Raw genomic sequence first — 16,173 nt, forward strand, 5'->3', positions numbered from 1 at the left:
GTGGATGGGAGGCCTCCTTGATGGTGCTGCCGGCACGTACTAGGGTTCGATAGCATGTGGTTGCTCCATTCTCCCTAACCCTAATTTTGGCCCCAGGCCGCCACAAAGCGGTGGTCTGTTCCAGGCCTTAGATCCATAATAATAAAGATCCATTCATAATAAAGACTTTTCCCCTCATAATATTACACATGTTATTACATATGATGTCAAAATCATGACATTTGCATGATATACTGAGAGGGAAGGGGTCTGCAGACATTCAAATGGGGCTCTACTGTTATAAATGATGTGATGGCTTTAGATTTTCCCATAGAGTAATCTACAGGAATGCTGGGAGCAGGAAAAGCATAAAAGTTAGGAGGGTCCAATACTGGAATGGATTTTCTCAATCTGTGTGGCAAATATGACTTCTTCATATTCACATGTAATGCAGCTTGACTGTTGGAGAGACTTCTCCACAGGCATTTGATTTATAAGATCACTGTCAGATTATGTTTCATTTGTGTCAATCATACATGCACATTTAACTGTCCTCTAATTTGAGGGCACTTTCTATTTTATTGTAACCCACTATTTGAAGCTAGAATTGTCTCAGTAATTGACAGCTTGGACTAGAATTTCAAAAGTAGTAGAATTCAACGATATAGCTGTGTTAGTCTGTAGAATCAGTATGTAGAGAGATCCTGTAGCACTTTTGACGCTAACTAAAGAAAGAAGTTGGCAGTATGAGCTTTCATAGACTTAACTCTACTTCCTCAGATACATTAGGTACTACGTCTATGAAAGCTCATGCTTCCAACGTCTTTCTTTAGTTAGTTTCAAAGGTGCTACAAAATCTCTTTACATAGAATTTTAAAAATACATGTTTCCTTTCCTCTAGCTGTTGTGACTGTTTCTGTCAATTGCTCAGTGTTGTCAACAGATATGTGAAAACTAAGCTACATGATTTACCATCCCACATATGTGTTGATAGTGCCAGGAAGGATTGGCATACCCTTAAGTGCTGCATCCCAACTGTGAATGGGTTGCTTCTAAGGTAGAAAGTGCAGCAATCATTAAGGGCAATCCATAGATCCCTTGGACCTGTTCTGAAAGTAGACTAAATCCTTGACCATATCCATTATGGTGTTGTTATGGTAATCCAGACAATTCTATGATATACTGTTCATCCCAGTTACCATCAGTTCATTTGCTGGAAAATCCCTCTAAAGGTATGTCTTTTTCCTTGCTCGAATTTGATATTTTTCTACAATTGTATCATTTTAATAGCAATTGTCATTAAGTGATTTTTCCATTTAACATCAATTGAAAATTACTGATTTCCTGCTCCAAACAGCAATTAACATCAATTATTCCATGCAGCACCATGCAGTGCTACCGATTTTCAATTTTCCTCAGAATGTCATTATGTATATGTCACATTTGGCATTTTTCAGACCTTTGAAAGAAGGTCCAGGATGGTAATATCTCTGAGAATTAAGTATGTGGAGGTGCTTAAATTACAATAAATAAATAAATAAATAAATAAATAAATAAGATATGTGGGGATGGGGGAGAGCAAATCAGACCTTAGAAAGGAACCATGGGATCACAGAGCTGGAAGTAATGCCAAGGGTCATGTAGGAATATACAACTAAAGTACTCCTGAGACATGGCTATCCAATCTCTCTTTAGAGGCCTTCAAAGAAAGAGAGTTTAGCATCTTCCATTTTATTTATTTATTTATTCAATTATATCCTGCCTTATTTATGCCATGGGATCAAAGATGGCTTACAATAATGTAAATCAGAAGTTAGCTAAATGTTATGTTACAAAAGTTTATAAAAAATAACAATACTATTAAAACCAGACAAAAACAGTTCAAAATACATTAAATCATTATTCTATTAATGCTTAGGTGGAATATCTTTTCTTGCCATTTTAAACCATTGGTTTGTGTTCTAGTCTCTCCAGCAGTAGAAAGCAATCTCACTACATCATCTAGATGGCATCCCTTTAGATATGTTATATCACCTCTTAGCGTTGTCTTCTCCAAGCTAAACATATACAACTCCCTAAATTGTTCCATATAGGCCTTTGTTTCCTATATCATCTTGGTCACCATCCTCTGGACATGTTCCAGCTTGTCTTTATATTTCCTGAATTGTGGTGCCCAGAACCAGACTATTCCAGGTAGCATCTGACCAAAGAAAAAAGAATAGTGCTACGATTCTCACACTTGATTCTCAAATACTGGACACTATACTCCCATTGATACAGCCTAGAGTTGCATTGGTTTTTTTTTGGCTGGTGTGTTCATACTTTTGACTCATGCTTTTCCCTGTGATCTCCTAAGAACACTGGGTCCTTTTAAATATGTACTGCTTTCAGGCCAGTTGTTACCCATTCTATATCTGTGCATTTCATTTTCCCTGGCTAAATGTAATACATTATAAGGCAACCCTTATACCAAACTCGGAAGCTGCAAATGGTGCAGAACATGGCTGCCCGGCTGGTCACTGGCGTTTCCAGGACCAGCCACATAACACCGGTACTGAAAGATCTCCATTGGCTGCCCATTTGCTTCCGGGCTCAATATAAGGTGTTGGTGATTACCTATAAAGCCCTAAATGGCTTGGGCCCAGGATACCTAAAGGACCGCCTCTCCCCGTACATTCCGCCTCGCACCTCAGAACGTCTGGGCAGCAATTACGGGTGCTGGGGCTAGATTATCCTCCACCACACGGAGGACATTTTCCACTGCTGCCCAGCCCTTTGGAATACGCTGCCCACTGAGCTCCGCTGACTACCACCCTGGCCCAATTCAGGAAGGACCTAAAAACCTTCCTGTTTCAACAGGCATTCCCCGAATAAAATCCTGTGGGCCTCCCTCCTCTTCCGTGGCCAAGAGGTTGGGCTATGGGGCTTTTAGCCTGTTATTTTTTTTTTTTTTTTGATTGTATGGTTTGTTTTTAAGTGTTTGTATTTTATATTGTATTATAATGTCGTTGTTTTTAACTTATACTGTAAGCCACCCTGATCGTAGGAAGGAGTGGGATAGAAATAAAAACTTTATTATTATTATTATATTTATTCCTGTTGAAATTAATTTTGTTAATTTTGGACAAGCTCTCCAATCCATTCAAGTAATTTTGAATTCTATATCTTTCCTTTGTGGTGTTAGTTACCCTTTCTAATTTGAACAACACTGGGCCCAGGACAGAACCCTAAGGAAACCCTCTAGTCACTTCTTTCCAGAATGACGAGGAACCATTGGTAAGCACTCTTTGGGTTTGATGCATGAACCAATTAGAAATCCATCTAACAGTAGCACTTTCTAGCCCACAGTTAACCAATATGTCATAGTAGGATGGGGAACCTTATCAAAGGCCTTACTGAAATCAATATATGCTACATCTACAACACTCCCCTGATCTTCCAATCTTTTAACTCTATCCCCAAAAAAGAGATGACTGGTTTGGCATTACTTTTAAAAAAAATCCTTTCTGGCTCTTACTAATTAGAGCATTCCTTTCTATGTGCATAGATTGACTGTTTAATGATCTATCCTAGAACCTTTCCTTGATATACCAAGGTGATTGGTCAGCAATTTCCCTCACCCACTTTTGAAGACAGAGACAACATCCACCTTCCTCCAATCTGATGGGCCCTCTCCTGTTCTTCATAGAATCATAGAATCATAGAATCATAGAATCATAGAGTTGGAAGAGACCGCAAGGGCCATCCAGTCCAACCCCCTGCCATGCAGGAAATCCAGATCAAAGCATCGTCGACAGATGGCCATCCAGCCTCTGTTTGAAGACCTCCAAGGAGGGAGACTCCACTACACTCCGAGGAAGTGCATTCCACTGTCGAACAGCCCTTACTGTCAGGAAATTCCTCCTAATGTTGAGGTGGAATCTCTTTTCCTGTAGCTTGCATCCATTGCTCCGGGTCCTAGTCTCTGGAGCAGCAGAAAACAAGTTTGCTCCCTCCTCAATATGACATCCCTTCAAGTATTTAAATAGGGCTATCATATCACCTCTTAACCTTCTCTTCTCCAGGCTAAACATCCCCAGCTCCCTGAGTCGTTCCTCATAGGGCAAGGTTTCCAGACCTTTCACCATTTTAGTCGCCCTCCTTTGGACACGCTCCAGTTTCTCAATGTCCTTTTTGAATTGTGGCGCCCAGAACTGGACACAATATTCCAGGTGGGGCCTGACCAGAGCAGAATATAGTGGCACTATTACTTCCCTGGATCTAGATACGATACTTCTATTGATGCAGCCTAAAATCGCATTGGCCTTGTTAGCTGCCGCATCACACTGTTGACTCATGTTCAACTTGTGGTCTACTTGGACTCCTAGATCCCTTTCACATGTTGTCTCCTTAAGCCAGGTGTCTCCCATCCTATATCTGTGCATTTCATTTTTTTGCCCTAAGTGCAGTACCTTACATTTCTCCCTGTTGAAGTTCATTCTGTTAGCTCTGGCCCAGCTTTCTAGTCTATTCAGGTCATTTTGAATTTTGATCCTGTCCTCTGGAGTATTAGCTATTCCTCCTACTTTAGTGTCATCTGCAAATTTGATAAGTATTCCCCCAATTTTTTCCTCCAAGTCATTGATAAAGATGTTGAATAGCACTGGGCCAAGGACAGAGCCCTGTGGGACCCCACTGGTTACTTCTCTCCAGGATGAAAAGGTGCCATTGTTGAGCACCCTTTGGGTTCGGCCGGTCAACCAATTACAAATCCACTTAACAGTTGCCTTGTCCAGCCCACATTTTACAAGCTTGTTTGTGAGAATGTCATGGGGAACCCTGTCAAAGGCCTTACTGAAATCAAGATATACTATATCCACAGCATTCCCTTCATCTACCAAGCTGGTAATTTTATCAAAGAAAGAGATTAGGTTTGTCTGGCATGACTTGTTTCTCTGAAACCCATGTTGACTTTTTGTGATTATGGCATTGGCTTCTAGATGTTCACAGACTCTCTGTTTAATGATCTGCTCCAGAATCTTTCCTAGTACTGATGTCAGACTAACTGGACGATAATTGTTGGGATCCTCTTTTTTCCCCTTTTTGAAGATGGGGACAACGTTTGCCCTCCTCCAGTCGGCTGGGATCTCTCCTGTTTTCCAGGAGTTTTCAAAGATTATTGCCAATGGCTCCGATATTACATTAGCCAGTTCTTTTAATACCCTTGGATGTAGCTCATCTGGTCCTGGAGACTTAAATTCATTTAGGTTAAACAGGTATTCCTGTACTATCTCTTTACTTATTTTGTGCTGAAATTCCCCTATTCTGTCCTGTTCAATTCATCTTAAAGATATTTGATCAGTAGCTCTGTGATAATGTCTGCAAGTTTTTTAAAAAAAATACTCCTACATGCACTTCATCCAGCCCTAGAGACTTCAATTTATTTATGGTGGCTGGTTATTCCTTTTCTATCTCTTAAGCTATTATGGACTGCTGTCCCCTTACTGCATCATTTGCTCTATTTTTACCAGCACTGCTTTCCTTTTGGAAGAAGACTGAGACAAATAAAGTGTTAAATAATTCTATCCTTCTCACTATCCCCTGTGAACAGTTCACCATCTTCTCTACACAGTGGCTCTACAATTTCCTTGTTTTTCCTCTGGCTCTAAATATAGCCAAAAAACCCACCCTTTGTAAAAATTATTTTTAACCTCTCTAGCAAGACTGAGCTTTTCCTTTTCTAGCTTTCTCCTGCAAGTACTGGCCATTCATTATATTCCTCTTTGGTGATTTCCCCCTTCTTCCATTTCTTACACATGTCTCTTTTGAATCTCAGCTCATCTGAAGGTATATCAACCCCCTCCTTTTTTTTTAGATACTGCCCATTTTTCTTCCTCACTGGAAGTGTTTGCAAATTGCCTTCAATATCGCACTTTTCAGAAACTACCATACATCATGAATTGCCTTCACTTTGAGCATTTCTGACCATGGAATCTCACCCAATATTCCCCTAAACTAACTGGAAGTTTTCTTGAAGTCCAAAGGATGGGAGTATTCTCAGTTTTCAGTAAAATAGCCATGTTAGTCTTTCACAGGATAAAAAGGAGAATCGGAATAGGATTATAAAGAGAGAAGGAATCTAGTAGCATCTTTAAGACTAGCTGATTTATTTCAGTATATATAAGCTATCCACCATCTAAATCCACTTCTTCAGATTGATAGAGACTACTCAGTGCACCTGAGGAAATGAATTGCTATTCATAAAAGCTCACACTGAAATAAATGAGTTAGTCTTAAAAGTGTTACTTGATTCCTTCCTTTCTCTCTCTTCCCTTTAAAATTTTCTCATTTTTGTACATTTCACTTTTCAACTTTATATAACTTCTTATGGTCCAGCCAAGACTTTCAAGGCTGCTTTTAATAACAGAAATGGGTATTAAAAATAGTGGTCTTACTCAGAGCTTAGAAAACTCACCTTTGGGGCATATATGTCCAGTGGACATGCTGTTTGAATGTTTCTGAAAGCTGGAGTCCAAAAAAAAGTATGTTTTTGATCTGAAAAATTCTTTATGGAATATCATACTTGTAATTGCAGTTTCAACTGTGAATGACAGTCCTAATGCCACTGTTAGACATTAGCATGCCTAAGTAGGTGGACACTGGTTTAACCTGTTAAACACAGCTGCTCCTGAGTTCTAAAGAAACAGTAGAAAACTGTTTTTTTGGCTCAGGAGCCAAATTCTAATTTGGGAAGGGTTGGGAGACACATTCCAGATGTGGGTTAGTCTAATGGCACAGGGCAGAAGAAAGGATAGAGTGAGCACAAATTGCCAAATTGGATATTATTACATCTCCCATACAAAGCCAGTCCTCAAAATTGCTGCTGCTTTCTTGCCTGCAAAGCATAACTCTGCTCCCTCTGCCCAGAAGACACAACTCCAGTCCAGATAACAACTTTTCTTCATGCAATGCATAGATCAACTCCATGTGGCAACTTTTCTGCCTACCAGTTCTGAGATTTTCTTAATCATACAACTCAAATGCCAAACCAGATCATTCTCTTTCCCACACAGATATAACATGGCAGACATAGGTACCATGTCAGTGGGGTGGTGAATCTGCTCTGGGTTTAGTCTGAAGTTTGAAGGAGCTACCCAAGCTGCTGAACACTATCTCCAAAATACTACAAAATTCAAAATACAAAGTTCAGATTCTCTGCTCCACTGACACTGGTATCTAGTGAAAATTGTGCATCACAGCACTGGAGAGACACATTGTTGGATCATCCAGAGAGAGAAGTTCCAGGAACAACCTATCTAGACACTCAAAAGCTTTCCAATCTCATCAGCAAAAGTACAAGCTGTCACACAAAAGCTTTCAAGTCAATACATATCATGTTTTGTGCATACCTTTTCCACTAAAGCCCATGTCTATTAAAATGTATTAAAATAATTAGTTTATCCATTTCTCCCTCTTAATCAAAAGTCGCTAATCTAATCAACTTGAAATCTACAGTAGCATTGGATAGCCTCAGTAGAATTCAGTCTTATGCTACTTTTTAAATAATACAGCCATAATTATTCCATCAGGGTTTGTGCATTTCATTTAGATTCCTTCTTTTATCTGTTGAAAAAGGAAGGAAGGAGGGAAGGAAAGAAGGAAGGAAGGAAGGAAGGAAGGAAGGAAGGAAGGAAGGAAGAAGTATTCAAGGTTCCCAGTTGATTTCAGGCATTGACCCGATTTGAAAAATTGCTGTATGGATGACAACACCCAAAATCCCCAACCTGCTACGCTGGATGGTGGATTCTGGGAGCTGTAGTTCAAAAAGTAATTTTTCTAAGCTCTGCTCCTGACTAGACCAAGTCGGTCAGTTTCAGTAGCATTGTGGTCACTGATGCTTCCAGGCCAAATGCTAAGCTGGAGCAAAGGTATACTTATCATTGATTTTGGCACAGGAATGTCATATGCTGCTACCATATTTGACAATGTCAAGGTAGGAGAAGTATGGACACATGCCTCATCAGCAATTCCTCTGTCACTTTGGAGAGGTTGCTTGAGTCCCTTTGCATTGCAGCTGCACTCCAAGGAATCAGTTTTACAGGATAAATTTCACTACTACTGAGTTAAACAGTGTAAACATCTTACTTGGAAACATTCTTGCCGAACTGACAAAGCCTCAGAATCATTCTCTCATGGCTAAATTCCAAGACCATAATCCATGAATGGTATTGAAACTTAGTCTTTACTTTTTGTGATAAAGCTTGCTGAGCTGCTATACAAATAAACATATACAGCTTTAAATGAATAAATCATGCAAATACATGCTAATGTATACATAAATTAACAGAACATAATAAGGAGAATGAAGAAAGCAGATTATGATTTTTTTTCCCTGCACTTTCAAAATATGTGAGCGATATTTGCTTTCGAATGAACAAACTCATTTAGACGGAGAGTTTATACAGAGCCAAACAAACACGAATCAGCAGTGAAAGCTAATTTTATGTTCAGCAAAGAAGGAAGATGTGCTTCCTGCCTCAATAGGCAAAAACCAATTAAATTAGGCAAACTTGAAAACATGGAAACAAAAAAAAATGTGTTCTAGAACATAAAAGAAGTTTAGGGAGCATTAAAGTTGAGTATGGTGTGCTAGAAAGACTCTTGTGAGAATGAATTAGGTAATATCATCATGGGAACTAAGAGAATAGCAGCATGTAGTGCATTCTACCCTTTCTGAAACAAAATTAAGTCTGCAATCTGATACACACTTACCTAGGAGTAAGCCCCATTGAATTAAATAGGGCTTAGTTGTCAGTACATTTGCATAGGATTGCTCTGCATGGGGTTTATGTCTTTTGGAGTAATTCAACACCAACTGTGATGGAAAACTAAAGAAATTATCTTGGCAGATCTGGAACACAGCTGTTGAAACTTCTGATAACTCGGTGCTAGTGGGTGGAAACAGACTATTGAGTGCATTCACAATTGAACTGGATGAAGTTAGTAGAGGTGATTTCTATGGAAGCGGTAATATATTAGTGTTGACTCCCCCCTCCCCACCACATATTGCAGCTGGTATCACCAAATGGTATCAGATGGTATTAGCAAATCAGTATAGCCATAATAAACACTGTAGTATATCGAAGTCCTGCTTCTTCCTCTTGTAAATAATTAATACATTGTTAATACTGTAATAGAAGTAAATTTAGTTTTTGAAACTGGAACATACAATAACATCATTGTTTGCAATATAATGGGAGATCCAAAAAGTTGGATAATCAGAATTAAATATACTAAGAGTTTCCAAACGGCAACTCCTCATATTTTTCTGATAGAGAAAGCACTGTGCCTAAAACATATTATTAAATCCTGTCATAATGCAAATTCTGTAAACATTTGGTTAAGCCCAGTTTTGAAAGATCATGTTCTAGAACTGTGACAGCCACTGAAACAACAAACTATTAGGAAATAATCACCCTTGGGCAGTCATCAAAAATGACCTGTGATAGCATTTTCCTCTCCCAAACCATCAAGCCATGGACCATGACTCCTGTGTAGCAAAATGTGTATATAATATAAACAACTGAGATTTTTTTTATGAATTCAAAAGATGAACTGTCATCAAATACATCACTATGACAATGCTACAAACTTAACAGTCCATTTTGTGGTCTCTGGAGATGTCAGCAGTTATTATAAATGACTTTCCAGTTAATTACCTGTTTGGGAAATTGAGGAGAGTGGGGGTTCACAGCTGCTCCTGTAAGTAGTTTTAGTTCCCGCCTCATTCCACTGAGTATGATAAATAATATATTGTCTACCACCCAGGCTGCCAGACAGTGGTTCAGCCAAAACCCTTGGAGATTCTGCTCTATCTGCCATGTGTTATAGACAATACTGAGAAGTAGAAATTAGATGGTATTTAATCTTGATTGTTTTAGTCTTTCATGGAGGACAATCATGTTTTACTGAGGAGCTTTCTAGGTGCTTTCCAAAAGCAACAACTGCCTTATAAACTGGGAGATGCTGGGAGTAGTTCAATCAAAAAAATGTATATTACAAATATTAGAAAGCAGTTTAAGGAGACAGTTTAAGGTGAATAATTCAACTGTATATGCTTGATGTACACCCAGGAATGGTCCTACCACTTGGGCAGATGTGGCACTGCCCATCTAAGCCCCAATACTTCTTCCAACCAGCAGAGAAGAGCAAAGTGTATGTGGCTCTAATGATCCCCTTGATACCCCCACTGGTGATCATACTCCCTCCTATGCATCATCTATCACTGTAGTTCTTTGCATATTTATTCAGAGGTTAATCCTGGCAGTCATATTCACACAGAATGGCAAGCCAAAATCCTGGCTTGTCAATAAGAAGGCAAGATTAGGTGTAGTAAAATGGTGTCCCTTATGTAAAATGACAAAATCAAGGTTTCCTTTTTGGAATTTACATACGATAAAAAATATTTTGAAACCATGGATGGTTGAAGCCATGGATAAGAATTCTGTGGATATGGAGGATATGGAGGGCTGACTATAATACAATCATCCCTCCATATCTGCGGATTTGATATTTGCGGATTTGATTATTCATGGATTTGTTCTCTCTAGGAATATCTAGGTCCTCCAGCGCAACTCTATTTAACTAAAAGTTGCACTGAAAGGCCTAGAGATTCCTAGAGAGAATACTCTACTAGGCATTTGTAGCTCCTCTAGTGCAGTTCTATGGTCAGTGTCTGCTGGACGTTGACCACAGAGTTGCAGTGGAGGACCTAGAGATTCCTAGAGAGGTGTCCTCTCAGGTAAAGACATGGTGTTTTTGTTATTTGCAGTTTTTCCATATTCATGGGTGTGCTGTGCCCCTAACCCTAGCAAATATGGAGGAACAAGTGTAAAGGCAAACAGGGAGAGCACTAGAATATGGGCAGACATTACCAACAACCCCTTCTGAGCTCAGCAACTGACATGAGAAGTAAAGTCTCCTCTTAACAGAATGTAAACTCGCCTTTTTGTGCATTGTTTATTTGCTGTTGTTCCCACCTTGATCCATGAAGATAGGTGGGTATTATTATGATTATTATTATTATTGTTGTTGTTGTTGTTGTTGTTGTTACTGTTACTATTATTAACCTTTATCTCTAATGCTCAGCAGAAGCAACACAAAATTCATCTGCACAGATTCACCTTTACTTCTATTTCCTGATCATGTTAGAAGTAGGCATAATATTAGAAATAATGCAGTAGAATGCTGTGAAATTGTGGTGTGTGTGTAGATAATAATAGTCTAGTGTATAAGGTACATGGAGCTATAACTGAAAGGAGCTAAAAGCAAAAATATTGGCTCAGCCAAGCAGAGAGCTTCTCAAACTGAGCTACCTGAGCCCTGTGAGAATGCACAGGAAGTTCGATGAGAATGAGATCATTTCCAGAGAAAGCTTGATGCCAGGTTGCAGTAGGAACAATGTTGGCTAGACAAGGAAAGTTTTTCTTTCTGTTAAATAGCTGTAGCAAGTGAATAGCATGCATTTCCCAAAATACTAATTCCAAGATACAATACAAACCTTTGCGATGCAAAAGCTCAGGGTAAAGTTGCTTTGCTTAAACACATTCACTATTAAAACTGAGAACATTTATGATGCATTTTATTATGGAGCCAAAGCTATAGAGTTGTAGCATTTGAATTATGCTCTGCCTGCTACTGTGAAATTTGCAGATAAATTCTTATTAGTTGACTCATCTCTACTCCTTTTGGATACAGAAGCCAAAAATAGCTTATTTATGTATTTCGCTTTAATGGCAAATGTAGGATTTTTAGCTAGGTTGACAACATTGCCCTCCACGTTCATAAATATTTGTCTGTTCAACAGTATCATTTATCTCACAAAGGCATACAGACCAGTTTTGCTTCTGACAAGTTTCTTGTTTATTTACTACCATAATAACAAATAGACTGTCAAGTTTTGGGGGACTCAAAGATGAACTAAATCTGCTGACACAAATGATTCGGAAAGGTTGCAATTTTTATTTTAAAACCGTGCAATATACCTGGATGAGGGAAAATGTGGAAATCATAATTCTGCTACTGAACCTTGTATTCCAGAGCAGCCGTGCATAAAAGATCTGCAAATGCTCTTCTTCACACAAGAGAATACCCAGGTGTGATTTGACAATCCTAATCTGTCTCGCTTTTTACTGCCATGTATCACTCCTATGGAATTCTGGGAGTGGTAGTGTGTTGTGGTACCAGAACAAAGCTATGTTCAGCTATGCAAATGCGATATTCTATAGCATAGAGCCATGACAGTTAAGGTGGTGTCGAACTTGATTATTTCTGCAGTGCAGATGCAGCCTATGTCTCCCTTAAATGTGGGAGGGTTTCTGGCAACTTTCAAGGGGACAGAGAAGTTCACAAGGACATTTAGTTGTATTTTGCATTGATTCATTTTCTTTTGTTCATCAATGCACTCCAAATTCTGAAACCTCTGCATGAGCACGTGTAAATTTAACTACATACCATGACAGCCATGTCTTTGAGTTGGTGAATCTGCTCTGAATCTGAACTTGCAAGGTGTCATCCACATTGCTGAACCTCTTTTGGGGATAGAATTCAGCACCTTGAATAGATCCTTTAAGTTGGATTTACTATCTCACTGACATGGAAACCATCATCTACCAACTTGATTACCCATGAATGGTATGGGTATGGGTATGGACGTATTGATCAGAAGTGTGTGTGTACAGCATATAAATATGGTATGTTACATGTGAATCACCATGTCAGTGTACAGATCAACAATCTTTGTATGGATGAACACAGACTATACCTATGTTGAATGCAGTCAGCCCCCCCCCCCCATTTCCACGGATTCTTTATCAACAGATTAAACCATCCATGGTTTGAAAATTACATTCTCTCTCTCTCTCTCTCTCTCTCTCTCTCTCTCTCACACACACACACACACACCAAAAAGCAAATCTTGATTTTGTTATTTTTCATAAGGGACACCATTTTACTATGTCATTGCATTTAATATAGGGATGCGGTGGCTCAAGTGGTTAAGACGCTGAATCTGTTGACTGCAAGATAGGCAGGTTGGCATTTCAAGGCCCAGGTGATGGATGATGGGGTGAGCTCCCATCACTAGTCCCAGCCTCTACCAATCTAACAGTTTGAAAGCTTGCAAATGCAAGTAAATAAATAAGTACCACTCTGGTGAGAAGGTAAACAGCTTTCTGTGCAATTATGCTGGCCACATGATCACAGAGTAATCTCTGACAATGCTGGCTCTTCAGCTTAGTAATGGAGATGAGCACTGCCCCCTATGATCGGACATGACTTGACAACCTTGTCAATGGGAAATACCTTTACCTTTATTTTATTTAACAGGATTTGAGCATCCACAGGGGAGGGAGTATCCTGGAACCAGCAGGATGCCAAGGGCCCACTGAATAATATGTGAGCACCCCTGTCTAGAATTCAAAAACATAGCCATGTTAGCCTGGATCAGTATGCAAAGGGATCTTGTAGCTCTTTTGAGTAACTAGGAAAAAGAAAAAAGTTGATAGCATAGATTTTGTGGACTTAAGTCTATTTCCTCTGGTGCATCTGAGGAAGTAGAATTAAGTCTACAAAAGCTTATGCTACCTTTCTGTCAGTGAGTCTCAAAGGTGCTACAGGATCTCTTTGCATCCCTGCCTAGACTTTATAATGACAGACTAACAGGTCTTATTTATAGAAAACATATCCAGGGGTAAAAGCTTATAGTTTCACAAAGGATGGAGACAACTTGAAGAAGCGACTGGAGATTCAAAAGCTTGAAACATGTATTTTGTCCATTTCTGAGGCTTGAGTTTCTATTTGACTTGGAATGGTTTCAGAAAATATTTTAACTCCTCTTCCTCTTATGCTAGACTTCTCTGTGTCATTCATTTAAAAAAAAATCAAATAATAGTGACTCAGTAACTTACATGTCCTGACTGCTCCTTATCATACTGTTCACAGCTGCTTCTAAATTATATCATGCAACACTGCTGCCATCTTATCTGCTGTGCTGAAAATTTAACAAGGGTCTTTCAGTATTAATGGAGGTGGACTGTAACAATCTGCCTTTACCTCTGTGCAAAGAGAATAAGTATTAATGAACACTTGTTCATCCCTTGTACATATTTCACTTAGAGGACTGCCTGATGTGCATGCAACATTTTTGGGTTGTATGTTGAGTTATTCATACACATATATGTTTTTCTTGAGGTGGGATAATATCCTGATATACTGACTGTTCTAAGTATTAGAAAGGAAGGATGTCTCATTCTTATCCCCTTCCTACAAGAGTAATAATGCTATGACTGCTCCCAGCTTTCTTTCTGTATCCAGGACTACAAGTCACCAAGATTCATATTTGCACCATTACTATTTGTGATTCTAAGCATTGTCAGATGTGAACCATTCCCCACTTATCTGAGTGCATGGTAATATAGTGCTAAAGTTGGTATTGCCAATTTATCCAAATATATTTCCTGATGTATTTAGCTTCTGAAGAATTCTCCAATGTATAATACTTATCTGAAAAGAAACAGACTCCGACCATGAACAGAGAGCTCACAACTATTTGTTACAACTTATGCCATAATAAATTCATTAGCATTGTGTCTAGTAGCAATCCTTCCCATGATTAAAGATGTCTACCAACAAAATAAGAAGCAGGGCAATCTTTGGTCACTTGCACACACTAGAAACTCTGCTCCAAAATTCCCCAATTCTGCAAAAAATGTTGGGGAACTGGGAAAACTGGAAGTAGGTAGGGGAGTAACTGAAAGTTGTCTTATTCTAATTCCATGGCAGACATCTACCAACAGAGTGACCACAATAGAAACCACCTGAAGTGCCACAGAGTCTTAAATACTTCAATCATCTATAAGGCATCAGGGTGGGGAAGATTAATCTCTGAATCATAAAGTTGGAAGAGACCATAAGGGCCATTCAGTCCAACCTCTTGCCATGCAGGAATACAAAATAATGAAAGCACTCCTGACAGATGGCCATCCAGCCTCTGTTTAAAAACTTCCAGAGAAGGAAACTCCACCACACTCTGAGGCAGCATATTGCACTGCTGAACAACTCTTACCACCAGGAATTTCTTCCTAATGTTTGGGTGGAATCTGGTGATATCTGCTGTATTCTAGATTAGTCATTGATTTGACCATACTGCCTGCCAGCATTCTGAACTAAGCTCAACATTCTGCTGGAGGTGAGAGCATATTTTTCCCTTTCCTTCTACCCTACAATTCTCTGTGGCTGAGAACATGCCTTACCTTATGCTCCACCAGGGGCAAATACATGCCTTCCTTGAGCCCTGACCATTTCTGTCTTGGTGCCATGGCCTATGGCCATTAGGTGGCAAGGGAATAAACAGAGGAAGGCCAGGCAGTGCTTCAGCAGAAAGCTGCAGGAAGATAACACCATCCTCCCCAATGCCCAGAAGACCCCTGGGCATCTGGGAGGACACCTGTGCAGTCCTGAAGGCAGCTAATAAAGCACAGCCAGCTGCTGTCTGGGCACCCTGTCACTCAAAAGAAGTTGGGGTGGGGTACCCATCAACTATGTCAGCATTTCTTTAAGTACTGGGGGAACTGTTTAGCTCAAAGAAGCTTACAAGAGGCTGGGTAACTTGAGGATCATTTGTACCTATTTATACCAGTACTAATTGTGGAGGACTCCAAGTTTGGGTGAATAAGGATTTTTATTTGGAAAAATGCAGGTGTGCAACCAAGCACATGACAGTACTTTAAACAGAAACAACATCCTGTCTTTTGATCTAGTGTCTTTCCCATGGGAAAATTTCCTGGTGTTCCCAAGGTCATCATGATCTCATAAGAACATGCCTAGCTCCAGATACAAAAATATGAAGACCTCATATTCAGTGGAGGATATGTTGGGTATGCTAATAACCCTGGGTTATCCCCTTGCCACTGAATGGCCACAGGGGGCTCCCTGTCACCAGGAGAGGTAAAGTCAGGGCTCAGAAGGTCAGAATGGACAGCAGAGTTTAATTCTACCATCTGCACTGACCAATAAAAAACATGAACTGGCCATAAGTTGGGCATGTTACCAAAAAGATGGTCCTGGTTACCTGAACATTTCCCAGTTGTCTAGAGCAGTTCTTGGTGGTGCACAGGGTTTGGAGGACTGCAGTAGAAAACGAGATCACTGTCTTCC

This window comes from Sceloporus undulatus, chromosome 4 (genome assembly GCF_019175285.1).
Source record: "Sceloporus undulatus isolate JIND9_A2432 ecotype Alabama chromosome 4, SceUnd_v1.1, whole genome shotgun sequence".
NCBI lineage: Eukaryota > Metazoa > Chordata > Lepidosauria > Squamata > Phrynosomatidae > Sceloporus > Sceloporus undulatus.